This window comes from Pteronotus mesoamericanus, unplaced genomic scaffold (genome assembly GCF_021234165.1).
Source record: "Pteronotus mesoamericanus isolate MK-2021 breed Mesoamerican mustached bat unplaced genomic scaffold, CSHL_Meso_final scaffold_12, whole genome shotgun sequence".
Lineage (NCBI taxonomy): Eukaryota > Metazoa > Chordata > Mammalia > Chiroptera > Mormoopidae > Pteronotus > Pteronotus mesoamericanus.
In genome coordinates this window covers 2,677,821-2,693,457 of record NW_026555303.1, presented here as the reverse complement: position 1 = coordinate 2,693,457, position 15,637 = coordinate 2,677,821, and the positions used below count along the sequence as shown (strand labels likewise).

The 15,637-nt window shown below is 40.1% G+C and overlaps 1 pseudogene; it reads left to right on the top strand.

The window, feature by feature from the left end:
* The first annotated feature begins 697 nt into the window (after positions 1–697).
* LOC129082188 (nucleolar RNA helicase 2-like) lies at positions 698–2,872 on the top strand (annotated as a pseudogene).
* The last annotated feature ends 12,765 nt before the right edge of the window (positions 2,873–15,637 follow it).

The following is a 15,637-nucleotide window of genomic DNA, read 5'->3' as shown; positions in this document are numbered from 1 at the left end:
TAATATTAATATTACAGACAGTGTTAGGGAAAATCAGCCTAATGGGAAGAATGTATAATGTACATCCAGCTTGGTTTTCTCATTTATTTCTTCTTGAGGTGAAGTCAAGTATTTGCTTTCATCATGATTCAATTAACCAATGTTAATTAACCAATATTTTGGCCTATATATTAATAACATAAAATGAAACTGTCTTATTTAATAATACTAAAGCTCAGAAAATAAAACTCACCAGTTCTTCAAGTCATTAATGACTACCAAAAAGTTCAATTGATTCACTTAAAGTGTAGTTTATTTTGAAGTAATAATGAGAAGTACCATACATTTTTAAAGGGTAAGTGTGACATAGGGGCAAATAGAAAAGTGTTTATTATATAGAAATACAGGGTTTGACATACCATTGCACTCAACATTGGCCTGATTTTGCCTCAATATTAGAGGTATTCCAGAACCCTATGAATTAATACATGCACAGATAATTCTGTGAAAGAGTACAACATAAATAAAGGCATTTAGTGCTTCTTTTCTGCATTCTTCCTACACACAACTGACTTAAATTATCAAAGGAAAATAACCTTTTTTTTTTTTTTTGACATGACAAAATCTGGGTGGGCCATAGTGTTAGTCTCTTTAAGGCTGTCTCTTCCTCTCCAAGTGGTGGTCAAGATTAGGAGGGCTACACAGCTTGTGCTGAATGATGCTGGGGAAACTCTTTAGTAACATGCATTTGGAATCAGACACAGCTATGGGAAAAGTAGAGATACTATGAAAACAAAATGAGAAGAAAGGTAGAAAAGAGAAGCCAACATCTAAGACTGAAGAAGCAGAAGAAGAAAAGGAAGAAGCTATTTGCCCAAAAGCTAAAAAAATTAAAAAGAAAGCAGGGCCTTCTGAGGTTGATATGAATTCTCCTAAATCCAAAAAGGGGGGGGGCAGAAATAAAGGGGAGCCATTTCAAGATGATGTGATTTCTCCTAAAATTGAAAGTGTGAAAAAACCCAAAGAGCCCACAGAAAAGAAAGATGTTTCTTCTGAAACCAAAAAAAGTTTGTTTGTTTGTTTTTTTTTTAAAGTGAAGAACCTTCAGAAGAAGAAGTAAATGTTCCTAAGCCAAGGAAGATAAAGAAAGAAAAGGGAATGAATGGAGAAATTGGGGAGAAAAGCTCCAAGCTAAAGAATGGTTTCTCTTTTTCTGGACTTGATGCTAACTCGAATGAAGCTGCTAGTGAAGAAAGTAACAGTGAGTTGCAGCAGGAAACATGTTTGAAACAACAAGAAGGAGTTTTCTTTAATTTCCCCATATCTGAAGATACTATGGGACTTCTCAAAGCCCATGGTGTGACCTTCCTCTTCCCTATACAAGCAAAGACATTTCACTATGTGTATAGTGGAAAAAAATGTAATTGTACAGGCACAAACAGGAACTGGAAAAGCATTCCCCTTTGCCATCCCTTTGATTGCAGAGATTATGGTAGAATTGCAAGACCAGAAGAGAGGCCATTCTCCTCAGGTACTGGTTCTTGCACCCACAAGAGAGTTGACAAATCAAATAAACAAAGACTTCAGGGACATCACAAAAAAAATGGTGGTGGCTTCTTTTTATGGTAGAACTCCCTACAGAGGTCAAATTGAATGTATGCGGAATGGGATTGACATCCTGGTTGGGACACCAGGTAATATCAAAGACCACCTGCAGAATGACAAGCTAGATCTCACCAAACTTAACCATGTTGTCTTGGATGAAGTTGACCAGATGTTGGATATGGCGTTTGGAAATCAAGTGGAAGAAATTTTAAGTGTGACATACATAAATATTCAGAAGACAATCCCAAATGCTGTTTTATTCTTCAACTTGCCCTCATTGGGTATATAATGTTGCTAAGAAATTCATGAAATCTATATATGAACAAGTGGACCTGATTGGTAAAAAAGACCTAGAAAACTACAATAACTGTGGAGCATCAGGCTATTAAATGTCACTGGACTCTGGGAGCAGCAGTTATTGGGATGTGATCCAAGTGTACAGTGGTTTTCATGGGGGCACACTTATCTTCTGTGAAACTAAGGAAGGAGCACAGGAGTTGTCTCAGAATGTCTCCATAAGGCAGGGTACCCAGTCATTACATGGAGACACTCCACAGAAGCAAAGGGAAATCACCATGAAAAGTTCTAGATATGGTGATTTTGGAATTTTGGTTGCAACCAACATTGCTGTGTGAGGGTGAGATATACATGAGGTTGATATGGTTGTACAAATCTCCACCAAAGGATGTGGAATCCTACATACACCATTCTGGGTGAACAGGTAGATCTGAAAGGACTTGGATTTGCATCTTCTTTTGTCAGCACAAGGAAGAATGTCAGCACAAGTGGAACAAAAGGGGGAATTAAATTTAATTGAATAGGTGTTCCTTCTGCAACAGAGATAATAAAAGCTCACAACAAAAATGCCAGCAGACTTTTATATTCTGTATCTCCCCCTACTCTGAGTCATATTAAGGAATTAGCTGAGAAACTGATACCAGAGAAAGGAGCCATGGAAGCCCTAGTGGCAGCACTGCCCCATATTTCAGGTGCCACATCTGTAGACCAGTACTCTTTGATCAACTCAGAGGTAGACTTTGTGACCATGATCTTGAAATGCTCCACTGAAATGCCAAACATTAGTTATTCTTGGGAAGGACTTAAAGAACAGCTGGGTGAGGAGATTGACTTCAAAGTGAAGGAGAAAGTCTTTCCAAAGGAAAGTGGAATGTGTACTTTGATGTCCCTACTGCAGCAGTAACAGAAATACAGGAAAAATGCCAGGATTCACAGCACTGGCAACTCTGTGGCCATGGAGCAAACAGAGCTGGAAGGACCACAGGAATGACATAAACTGTAGTGGGATACAAAGTCAATATTCAGAAATTGATGGCATTTTTGTACACCAACAATGAAATATCAGAAACAGAAACTATGAAAAAAATCCCATTTACTGTGGCAACAAGAAAAATAAATTATCTAGGAATAAGTTTAACCAAAGAGGTAAAAGATCCATACTCAGAAAACTATAGAACACTGAAGAAAGAAATTAGAGAAGACAAAATAAATGGAAGCATATACTGTGTTCATTGATTGGAAAAACTAACATCATTACAATGTCCATATTATCCAAAGCAACCTGCAGATTCAATGTAATCATTATTGAAATATCAATGACATATTTCACAGATTTAAAATAGACAAAGCCAAAGTGGGGAAGGACTGAGGGAGGGAGTTGGGGGAGAGGGGCAGGGGAAAGTGATGGTGGGAAGGCAGAGACAAATGTATTTGAACAAAAAATAAATTAATTAAATAAAAAAACTCAATAAAATAAAGATTGTAAAACAAACAAACAAAAAATATTTCAAATATTTATGTGGAACCAAAAACAAACTGCAGCAATCTTGAGAAAGAAGAATGAAGTGGGAGGGAAAACAGTGCCTGATATCAAACTATGTTACAAGGCCACTGTAATCAACACAGTCTGGTATTGGCATAAGAACAGACACATTAGATCAATCAAATAGAATATAGAAACTAGAAATAAACTCAAGGATTTATGGTCAATTAATAGTTCACAAAGAGGGCATGAGCATACAATGGAGTAAAGATAGCCTCTTCAATAATAGTATTGGGATAACTGGACTGGTACCTGCAGAAAAAGAAAAAAAGAAACTAAATCACCAAATTATATCATAGACCAGAATAAACTCAAATGGATAAAAGAAATAAGTCACGACACCATAAAATTCCTAGAGGAAAACAGGCAGGAAATTGTCAGACATTTCACATAGAAATATGTTTGCCAATATATCTCCTAGGGCTGGAGATATAAAGGAAAGAATAAACAAATAGGACTACATAAAATTAAAATAGCTTCTGCATGGCTAAAGAAACCATCATCAAAATTAAAAGGGAACCAACTGTATGGGAGAACATATTTCCCAATGATATATTGGACAACAGTTTGACCTCCAAAATATATAAAGGACTCATATGACTCAACACCAGAAAAACAAACAATCCAATTAAAAATGAGGAAAAGACCTGAATAGACACTTCCCCAAGGTGGACATACAGAGGACCCATAAACATATGAGAAGATGCTCAACATCACTAGCCATCAGAGAGATGCAAATTAAAACCAAAATGAAATTTCACCTCACACCTGTCAGAATGGCTATCATTAATAAATCAACAAACAACAAATGCTGGCAAGGATGTGGAGAAAATGGAACCCCAGTGCACTTGCACTGTTGGTGGGAATGCAGACTGATGCAGCCAATGTGAAAACAATATGGAATTTCCTCAGAAAATTAAAAATAGAACTGCCTTTTGATCTGGCAATTCCAATGCTGAGATTATACCTTAAGAATCCTGAAACACCATTTCAAAAGAACCTATGCACTCCAATGTTCACAACAGTGCTATTTACAATAGCCAAAATGTGAAAACAATCTAAGTGTCCATCAGTAGATAAGTAGATAAAAAAACTGTGGTATATCCATACAATGGACTGCTATACAACAGAAAGAAAGAAAGAATTCCTAACTTTTGTGACAGCATGGGTGGAACTGGGGACTTATTTTGATAAGCTGATGAGTAAAATACAAATACCATATGCTCTCACTCATAAAAGGAATCTAATGAACAAAATAAATAATGAACAAAGTAAAGCCAGAGATAGAATCATGTACCAGATTGACAACTGTAGGAGGGAAGCAGGGGAATAGGGATTGATTGAAGGAAGGTGAAGGAATTAGTCAAATAACATATGTGAAGGACCCATGGAAATGGACAGTAGCAAGGGGACTGATTATGGAAGTGGAGGGTGGGCTGGGTGGAGGGGAGGCAAAAGGAGAAAAAGCTGGACAACTGTAATAGCATAAAAATAAAATATTTTTAAATGTTGTGGCACAAAAAAATAATTGACATCAATCACATAATAACCCTAAATGTAGATAGGAGTATTACATTTTTAAGGCAGGATACTAATTTGCCATTAGAAATAATGTTGAAGATCATTGAATAAAGAAAATATCTGTGATATAATAGAAGGCCAAAGACAAACTATGAAGCAGTAACATACAGTATTATTCCAGACAGACATACTTGGACAGGCAGATAATTCTGGGTTTGTATCCTCAATTTACCTTTTACTGTATGAATATTAACAACTGAATTAATTTACATGAGCTTTACTTTCCTTATCTATAAATGCACATAAGAATAGTGTTGACCTTCAAGGGTTGTTGTGATAATTGGATATATGAAATCACTTACCATAATCTCTATTTTTATGTCTACATATCTAAAAAAAATTTAACCATTACATTTTTTATCTTGCATTGGTGGTATTTGGGGTAACTTTTGTTCTTTCTCTTTGTGTGTTATAGTTTTGTTTGTTTTTCACATGGAAGATGATGGAAGAATAGGTGCAAGCTACACTAACCTCCTCCCAGAACAAATATGGAATTACAACTAAATTGTAGAGAAATCATTCTGAATAAACAATTGAACATTAGCTGTGATACAGAGAGATAAGATCAGATCACTGAAGAGAATTAGAAAAGGGGTCAAAGGAGGAGGTTGCCCTAGGCAAGTATAAACAATCTAGGAGGAGGTTGCCAGAGAAGCTGAATTCCTCCAGAGTATATGTAATTATGGTCCAGAAGATTTAAAATAAAAGAAGTGCTTTCTGGTACTGTGGCTCTCTCTTCCTTGAGGACACGTGGATGATTGTGCTGCAGATACCTCTGTTCCCCAAAGGAAAGTAATTTGGATGGATTTTGAAAGGGAGAAGAATGAACTCTGGGAGCAGCCTAGGATCAGGTTGGCATGGCAGAGGGTGGCAGGATTATCCTCCTTTGGATGTTCTAAAGGGGTCAAACTCTGAGGCAGAAGCCTGCCATTCTTCCAAAACTATAGCTTGTGTATCTTATGTTGTTTTAGTTTGTAAACTAACCCTATAGAAATAAGATAATTAAAAACAGGAGAATGCTAGGAGAATTCAGGTGTAAGAGTTTAGCCTCATTTGATAGTATTAAGTGATTAAAGCTGTATCTAAAGAGTTAAAGAGTTTATCCTTAATTGAAAGTCTTAAGTTATTAAAGCTGTAACTAAAGAGTTAAATATATTAGCCCTAATTGAGAGGCTTAAATGACTAATGTATGTGGAAAGCTGTTATTCCAAAATTGTGTTACTTTTGAATAAAGACTCCTTTCTTTTATCACCAAAGTTTTACCCCCAGAACTTTGCCTAGAGGGTGGCGGTGGGCAGCAGGACCCCACTTGCTGTTTGGTAGCAGCAATGGCAACTCTGGGGGGACCCTAGCTACCTGTGGCTGTTCGACCCCAGGAATGGAACTGTGGGGTTTCCCACTCTCTAGGAATTTTTCTGCAGGTCTGCTCAAGGCGTCAGCTGCATAAACACACCTGGCTGGTGAAAAGGAAATGTAACAGGGCACAGCCAGGCCCCCCCCAAAGTGTATTTGTAATGGGGTCCAGAGATTGGGGTGTCCAAGAAAAATATATTCCCCACCCCAGGGCAGGCTGCCATGGGGGATGGGAGCCTTGAGCAGGGCCATTGAGAAGTCAGTTTTGCATGTCAGTAACAGGATAGCTTCGTTCCTCCTTTGCAAAGAGGATTATTTGGCATATCACCAAAGCTAATCAGGAAGGTTTAAAAGACTTAATACAGAATGTGAGAGAGAGAGGGAGAGAGAAGGAAAGAGGAGAGGCAGAGGCCTGCAGGAGAGACAAAGGGACACAGACTCTGGGGAACACTGTGAAGGCCACGCGGGAAGAAAGAGGGGAGAAAGGACTCTTGCTAGTGGGCCAGGAGAAGGTGCCACATGATTATGGATTAAGAGCTGGAGATCGCGGTGATGCAGTGGGTGGTGCTGAGACCTGCGAGAGGCCTGCCTAGCCGAGCCCCGGACTTCTGTTCTTTTTCTTCTGAAGGACGGCACTCTGACTGGCCTGACTGGCCTAACTGGACAAAGAGGGGAAGGCAGGACTGTATGTGTGCTGGTGGTTGTTTTGAAGGGATTTTAAGGTTTAAGGGTGACATTTAGCCATTAATCAAACCTGTATAACTTTTGAATAAATAGTTCCTTTCCTTTTCACCAAACTCTGCCATTCAGAGCCATAATTCCAAGGGCGGCGGGCAAAGGACCTACAACCGAGGGGTCCCAGGGAAGGAGGGTGTCATTGTTTCGGTAATAGCATCTGGCCACTCCCCCCCAATGGGTCCTTTTGTTAGGTAACAGAAATAGTCCTGGGAAGGAGCCATGAAATGAGTTCTAGGAGAGGACTGCTTTGGGGAAGACATTGTGTGCAGACCACGGTTTATGAGATTAATTGGCAGAATACTTGCCTGTGAGTACTCTTTGGACTAATGGAGTCATGGATGCCAGTTTTGATTATATGTTCTCAGATTCCTTGGGTTTTTCTAGTTATAGTTTTTGGCCTGTATATCTGGGCCAATAAGGGCAGTCCTGTGCTGGCTCCTAGGGAGAGCCCACTCAGTACGATTTTGGCAGACTGGACCATGTAATGTCACTACCCAATGTCCAAGGTGATATTGATTAATTATTATAATACTATGTGGCCTATGTATGTTGTGGATTTGAGGAAATGTGGCCTGTGTATGTCTCCCTAAGTTATTACACCATAATGCAATTGAAACAGTATTGTCAACAGTTAGACTGATGGGATGAAATCTGTTCTGTCAATACATTTATATTGTTGAATAATAGGGTATCACCACAGACAGAATCACTTGATGGTAAAGAGAGAGGAGGGGGCTTCAAAACCCCTTCCCTATAGTAAGACAGGAAGAAAAGGATAATGAGATAAACTTCATCGATGTTCTGAACCCAGGGAACCCAGTGTTGGTGGAAGGAGGAACTTCCTTGCCACAACCCCCTTCATGAGCTGCCCTTGAGGGAGAGACCTCAGAGGCCATGGTTCCATCACTGTATGTTGAGGGATGATTTCACCCTCAAAGACCCATCAGGACACCCACTTTTGAGATACCTATCTGGAACAAGGCAGTTCCCTTTGGCGCAATATTCTACAGGCAGATTAACTCAGGAAAGCTAGTCTGCTGACTACTATTGGGCCCATACTCCATTCTCCAATTCAGATTTACTGAATTAGCAGCATTCCAACCCCTCATATCGTGATAATCTCCAGAGAATGGCAGATCTTATCACCTCCATTTTTTCCACTCATCATCCAAACTGGGCAGATAGATATATAGGCTCTCCTAAATATCTTGTTAACGACAGATGAGAGACAGTTGGTTATAAATAGGGCTAATGAAGAGGCTCAACATCTCCACCAGAAGAATCCTCATGGGAATCCCAACCCAACTGAATCAATTCCCTTGACACGGCCTAACTGGAACCAAAATAACGGGGGCCTACTCTTCCTGCAACATTACATAAAGTGTATACTGAAAGGGCTTAAGAAAGCCCTTAAGAAAGAAAGCGCGCGCGCACACACACACACACACACACACACACACACACACACACACAAGCCTGAATATGATACTGGCTGTTCAATAAAAACCAGATCAGGACCCTTCTGAACTTTTAGAGAGGATCTATCAGGCCTATAGGAAACACACTGATGCTGATCCAGAGGCACCAGAAAACGTGAGGATGGTAAACATGACTTATTTTAGAGAGGGGAAGGGAGGGAGAAAATGAGGGAGAGAAACATCAATGTGTGGTTGCCTCTTGACTCTCACACACCCCCTACTGGGGACCTGGCACACAACCCGGGTGTGCGGCCTGACTGGTAATTGAACTGGCAACCCTTTGGTTTGCAGGCCAGCACTCAATCCACTGAGCTACATCAGCCAGGGCATCAAACTCCAACATTCAGACAGGGAATTGGGAGTGAATCTCTCCCAATTGGTGGATATTGCCTTTAAAGTTTAAAATGCCCAGGAAGCAAGGAAAATAGAATTGACCATGGTGTTCTTTAAAAGACTGTGGATAAATCAGAATAACAGATGAAACCCTAAAGGAGAGAGGAGAGGCTTTATAAGTGCTAATGAATGTGCATATTGCATGGAGGAGGGCCATTGGAGAAGGGAATTCCCAAAACTAAAAAAAGAAAAAAATAGAATAGATTAGGTTTGAATTTTCTAGAATTTTGTGTGAATGAAATAATACAGTATGTACTCTCTTGTGTCTGACTTATTTGATCAGAAAAAAAATATTTTAGATTTTCTCATGTCATTGTATCATTGTAGAAATATGAAACAAGCCAGTAAGACAGGACAAGTGTAATATGGAAACTAATTAGATTGTTAATCAGCTAAGCAGTTTAAAACCATCTAGTAAATCTCAAAATCTTATCTTCCCTAAACCAAGAATACTTAAGAGTAAACTGTTTACACTTTCCCTCCCCAACTACAGGGTACATAGCTTAAACTATCCTACTCAGAGAAAAAGATAGCTGAAATCCAATTTGTGTCATTTGTACATTTTTTCAAACCACATCTAAAGATAGATAAAAGACATGAAAGACTCAGGGCTAGCTGAACAATGGACTGGTCACTAAGATGCCCTGTTGACAATGCATTCTTCCTTAAAGCTGATAGGAATCAAGCCCTGGATCAACCACACATGGGTAAAATGGGTACCACCTGAGAAGGATGCCGGCCGTGCTGCTGAAGGTGATGCTAAAAGGTAAATGTGGACCTGCACTCCTGAAGGAGATTTGTAATTCCTCTTCTGGAAAAGGAGAATGACCCCCCCCCCCATACAGGGTGACAATGTTCCATTTACTTTATTCACGTGCTTCTAAGGCTAGGGACTTTTAGCTGACAGATACTGAGTTTTGTATTGTTCCTCCCAGTATGGAAAATAACAAGAATTCAAAATTAGTCATGGTTAAATCAAAATGAGTAAAAGTATACAGAAGGTTTGTGAATGATGCAGAAGGTATGTAGAAAGTTGTGAAGGAATATAGTAAGGTGTGAGAGTTTTAAACGTGGAGGAAAGGAAACCTCACTCTTGGGTATGGTTATTGTTTGCTTGCTTGGTTTCTTTGTTTTCTGAACTTATGGATATGTGGTTTGAACTTTACTGTTTTGTGTACAGCAGGAATCCTCTGTCTCTGCTATTTGGTCATTGGGACCTAGGAGAGATTCTCTGTGAAGCTGGTTAGAGATAGTGCCTTTGTCATTTGGGACCTAAGAGAGGTCATTTTGTGACAGTGGAATCTGTCTTGGGGAAAGAGAGCATGTATCTACCATGAGACCAGATGGTAAGAGGTCATGTCTCTTCCAGGAGAACAATGCATGGACTGGTAGGTTAGGGAGTGCCTCTATCATTGGAATTTTGTGCCATGGAATTCTGGTTGGTGTATCAGCTGAGGGTGAGAGGTCATGTTTCTGCCAAGAGACCAGTGGAGAAACTGGTATGCAAGAGAGTTCCTCTGCCAGTGAGGCTTTGAGCCATTTGGGGTGTAGAAAAGGTCACCTGTGTGACCAGTTAGTGAGACTGGTGGTAAGTGAGAAAGATTCTACAGCTAGTTCCAGTTCCTCTTCTTCTTTTGGAACACTGTCTTCATTTAGGACTTCCCTTTACTTTAGTTTCAGAAGGAAAGTGAGGTTTCCTAGGAAGAGTTAAAACATCACATCAAGTGGGGAAGTAAAAGAAAAAAAAAAGGTAAAAAGAATAGAAATGCAATATTGGTGGATATTGGAAGAACAAGGATTTTCCTTCACATTTTGTATTTTTCTCTCTACCTGATCCCTCCAGAATTTGACATCTTGAAGATGCCATATGGCACAAAGGCTCTTTGCATAAAACCAATAAAACCAGTTTCCAGTGGTTGTTTTGTTAACTGAGACTTTGACTAGAATGTTATGCCTAAAGAGGGCATGACTAGGCTCTAGTTGTTAACAGAAAACCTTGAAGAACAGAGATTGCCTTTCAAAGCTAGAAAAGCCCACTGGAGAAAAGGCCTGGTACTTTGGGTGGTTGTGTGTGTCATGGTAATTTTTCCAGGGAAGGAACAAAAGTTGCTTTCCTGAAAGATGGTAAGGAGGTACTTTAAGACCTGATGGGAAACTCAAGGACTTTAGGGAAGGAGGTACTGCAGGCAAATCTGGATGACGGATATGTGGCTTCGTTTCTGTGCCTTGAAGGGCAGACTAAGTCTCAATCTAAAGATTCCTTCTGTGAATTCTAGCAAAGCAGACTTAAATATCCTATTGCTGCTCTTTTGTCTATGCAAATTAACAGGCAAAAATTAAAACTGGACTTAATGCAGTCCCTTTGAGGACAATGAGGGTAATCTTAAGGAGAAAAATCATGTTACAAGGAAAACCACATTGCTCAGTGGTGGAAATTGGTCTAGTATAGCTGTCTTCAAAGTTGTGTTTTCACTTGGGAGTTAAACTGTGTTTGAGACATCATCAGAGATGTTCAAATTACAGGAAAGAAGGATTTGTCAAATTATCATTGTTTGGTGTCATTCCAGGACTTGCAACTGGATGTCATCTTAAAAGATAGTCGCACAGACTCAGACTCAGAGTCTGATTTGAGATTTGTTGTGTGGACTAACCTATGTGTTCTTCCTTCTGTTTTCATAAAGTGTATGTCTATGATCTTATTACCTGGGTGATTGTATACACAGTATAGACCTCCTTTGAGAAGCCCATCTGCATTGCTGCCTCCTGTGACTCAACTGTTTGGCTGGACTAAGTGGTTGGGTTGGTGAAGTACAGGGTTGTCTGTGGGCTTCCCTTTAAAACTGGTTTCCTTTTCTGCCCTAACAGCTTGGACAGAAAGGGATTTAAGGTGTTAAAGGGTAAATCCTAGAATATTTCCTCTCACCCTAAGTATAGTGGGCAAAAGGGATTCAGACAACAATGACACACTTTGCACACCTTCCTCCAAGGAAGACGCCCTTTCTTAAATGGACAAATTGTAGAATTGGTCCCTACATTTGTCACTTAGTTGTTATGGTTCAGATTGTACCTTCTAACACTCTTGTCAAATTTGGCAGTTCTAGATTACAACAAGAATGCCAACTTATTTAGCAATTCTATACTTTATATACTGTGCATGCTGCTTCCCAGGGACAACAAACTGACCTGAACTTTGCAAGAGCCTTCTCCCTCATGTGAATACCTCCTTCCAATACAGAGCCCCTTTCTGTTAGGTATCTCTGAACCAGGGAATAGGTAGGACTACAGCCATGGCCAGCAGGAAATTGCTGCTGAAAAATAAGACCTTCACCCATCTGTCTTTGTAAGATTACAAAGGTCCAGAAGTGTTAAAGGGGGGAACTACTATAGAGAGATTTGACCATATCACTGGTTGAAGTAGGAAGGAGCTGTAGGGGGATGTTGCCTGAGGCAAGGGTAAACAGTCTAGGATGGGATTGGATGAGAAGCTGAATGACCCTAGAGCACATGGAATAATGGCCCGGAAGATTTAAAACAAAAGAGGGGCACTGTGGTTCTCTGGGTCTATCTTACTCAAGGACAACTGGATTACCATGCTGGAGCTGCCTGGATTTCCCAAAGGATGATAATTTGTATGGACTTTGGATGGGAGAAGGAACTCTGGATGAAGCCTAGGATCAGGCTACCGTGGCAAAGGGTGGCATGGTTATTCTCCTTTGGGTGTTCTAGAAGGGATGAACTCTGAGGAAGAAGCCTGCCATTCTTCCAAAATGGTGTAACTTTTGTATCTTACATTGTTTTAGTTTATAAACTAACCCTATAGAAATAAGATAGTCGCAGCAATTTTGAGAAAGAAACAAAGTAAGAGGGATCACAAAACCTGACATCAAACTATATTACAAGGCCAATGTAATCAAAACAGTCTGGTACTGGCACAAGAACAGATACATAGATCAATGGTACAGAATAGAGAGCCCAGAAATCAACCCATGACTGTATGGTAAATTAATATTTGACAAAGGGACAGAAGCATAAATTGGAGTAAAAATAGCCTCTTCAACAAAGGGTGTTGGGAGAGCTGCACAGCTACATGAAATTGATTTTCAATTTCAAAAAAATTGAAATTCAACCACCAACTGACACCATACACAAAAATAAACTCAAGATGCTTAAAAGACTTAAATATAAGCTATGACACCATAAAAGCCCTAGAGGAGAACATAGGCAGGAAACTCAGAGATATCCCATGCAGCAATATTTTCACCGATATGTCCCCTAAAACAAGGGACATAAAGGAAAGAATAAACAATTGGGATTTCACCCACATAAGAAGCTTCTGCATGACTAAAGAAAACATCAGCAAAATGAAAAGGGAGACAACCATTTGGGAAAATATATATGCCAATGTTACCTCAGACAGCAGTTTGATCTCCAAAATATGTAAAGAACTCACACATCTCTACTCCAGGAAGACAAACAATCCAAATTAAATATGGGCAAAGGACCTGAACAGACACTTCTACAAGGACGATATACACAGAGACATATGAAAGGATGCTCATCATCACTAGCAATCAGAGAAATGCAAATTAACACCACATTGAGATATCACTTCACACCAGCCAGAATGGCCATCAGAAAGAGTTCAACAAACAACAGGTGCTGGCGAAGCTGTGGAGAAAAGGGAACCCTAGTCCACTGTTGGTGGGAATGCAGACTGGTGCAGCCATTGTGGAAAAACAGTGTGGAATTTCTTCAAAAACCCAGAAATGGAACTGCCTTTTAATCCAGCGATTCCACTACTGGAATTATACCTTAAGAACCCAAAAACACCAATTCAAAAGAACCTATGCACCCCAATGTTCATAGCAGCACAATTTACAATAGCCAAGTTTTGGAAGTAATCTAAATGTCCATCAGTTAATGAGTGGATCAAAAAACTGGTACATTTACACACTGGAATACTATGCAGCAGAAAGTAAGAAAGAGCTACTACCCTTTGTGATGGCATGGACAGAACTGGAGAGCATTATGCTAAGTGAAATAAGCCAGGCAATGAAAGACAAATACCATATGATCTCATCTATAAGTGCAGCCTAATCAGGAAAGCAAGCAGGCAAGGAAAATATGACCAGAAACATTGAAAGAAAACAGAAACGATGGGGATGGGAGGGAGGGAGGGAGGGGGTAACAGGGAGAGGAGTGGGAAGGGTCAGATCAAGGAACAAATTTGAACAGCAACTGGACAAAACCAAGGTGGGGAAGAATTAAGGGGGGGAGGTGAGGGTGGGTGGGGCAGAGGAGAGTGGTGGCAGACAAATGAAGACACGTATATTGAAAGAATATTTTTTTTTTAAATACAATAAAAAAAGAGGGAAAGTACAAAATCTATGCTAATGACAATTTTGGCCCAAGCTGACATAAGTCAAGTGCCTCTGATTCACATAATGCAGGAAGAGCAGATTGTAACTCTTAGAGAAAGATTATCTTTGCAAAAAAAAAAAAGAAAAAAAAGAGATAAGAATTAAAAGAAATAACAGGTGGAATGCTAGGAGAACTCAGGTGTTAAAGATTTTAGCCTTAATTGATAAGTTTAACTGGCTACATCAATGGCCAGCAGGAAATAACTACAGAAGAATAACACCTTCACCCATTTGCCTTTGTGGAAAGCTGTTAGTCCAAAATTGTTTAACTTTTGAATAAATGTTCCTTTCCTTTATCGCCGAACCTTTGCCTCTGGAATTTTCCATAGAGGGTCATGGTTGACAGCAGGGCCCCACTTGCTGTTTTGTAACAGCTGGATAGTATCTTTATAACCAAGCACAGACAGAGGAAACCACTTCACCCCAATGTGACTAGTAGGCAATTTGAAGGAGGCTTGAGTGGGCTGGCTGGACTCCCATAGGCAATGGCTTAGGTTCCAGAGGGATATTTCAGGGCTTGGGGGTTCCCCCTGAGAAATGTGGGGTCAAAACATCCAACTGTGAAAAGCACTTGGGTCTCTACCTGCCAGGGAAAGACAAATGGAGATAGGGATCATCTTAAAGTGCCAAGGCACAAAGTATCATTTGCAGCCTACTTATCCTGGGCTCCAGCAAAGGAAGGGCAGAATGGACTAGAGATATGTGAGGAGAGTCTGGTACTGGTGGCTCTGGCGAGAGAAGTGAAGGAACAGCCACCAAAATTCCTGTGCTAAGTCATTCCCCATACTGCAAAAGCCGTCTTCTCGGGCAGAGCACTCCTTCCAACTGGCATCAGACTGAGGGGAAGCAATAGCCCCACTCATAGGAATTATTCAGCCCCACTTAGTGGAGCTTAAACCAGGCTGCTTATTAAAATTGATGCTATATAATTGATTAAGTTAAACAACTAAGGCAGAACTCTGGGAGCTCTGAGACTTTAGCTGACCCTTCCCAGGGCCTGGTGATAGTGAGAGCTGACCTTGGTGCCCAGTTCTTTCTGCACACACCCAAGCCAAGCAGAGGGAGCTACATGCAGTGGATTACTGATAGCTCCAAGAAGGTGGCATAGGTCCAGTCATAAGCAATATCTGACAAATACCAGCACCAGAGTCTTTGCAGATCTACCTACTACACAGTAACAAATACAAAGAAGCAGCCAAAATGGGATGGCAAAGAAATAAACCCCAAATGAAGGAACAAGAGAATTTTCC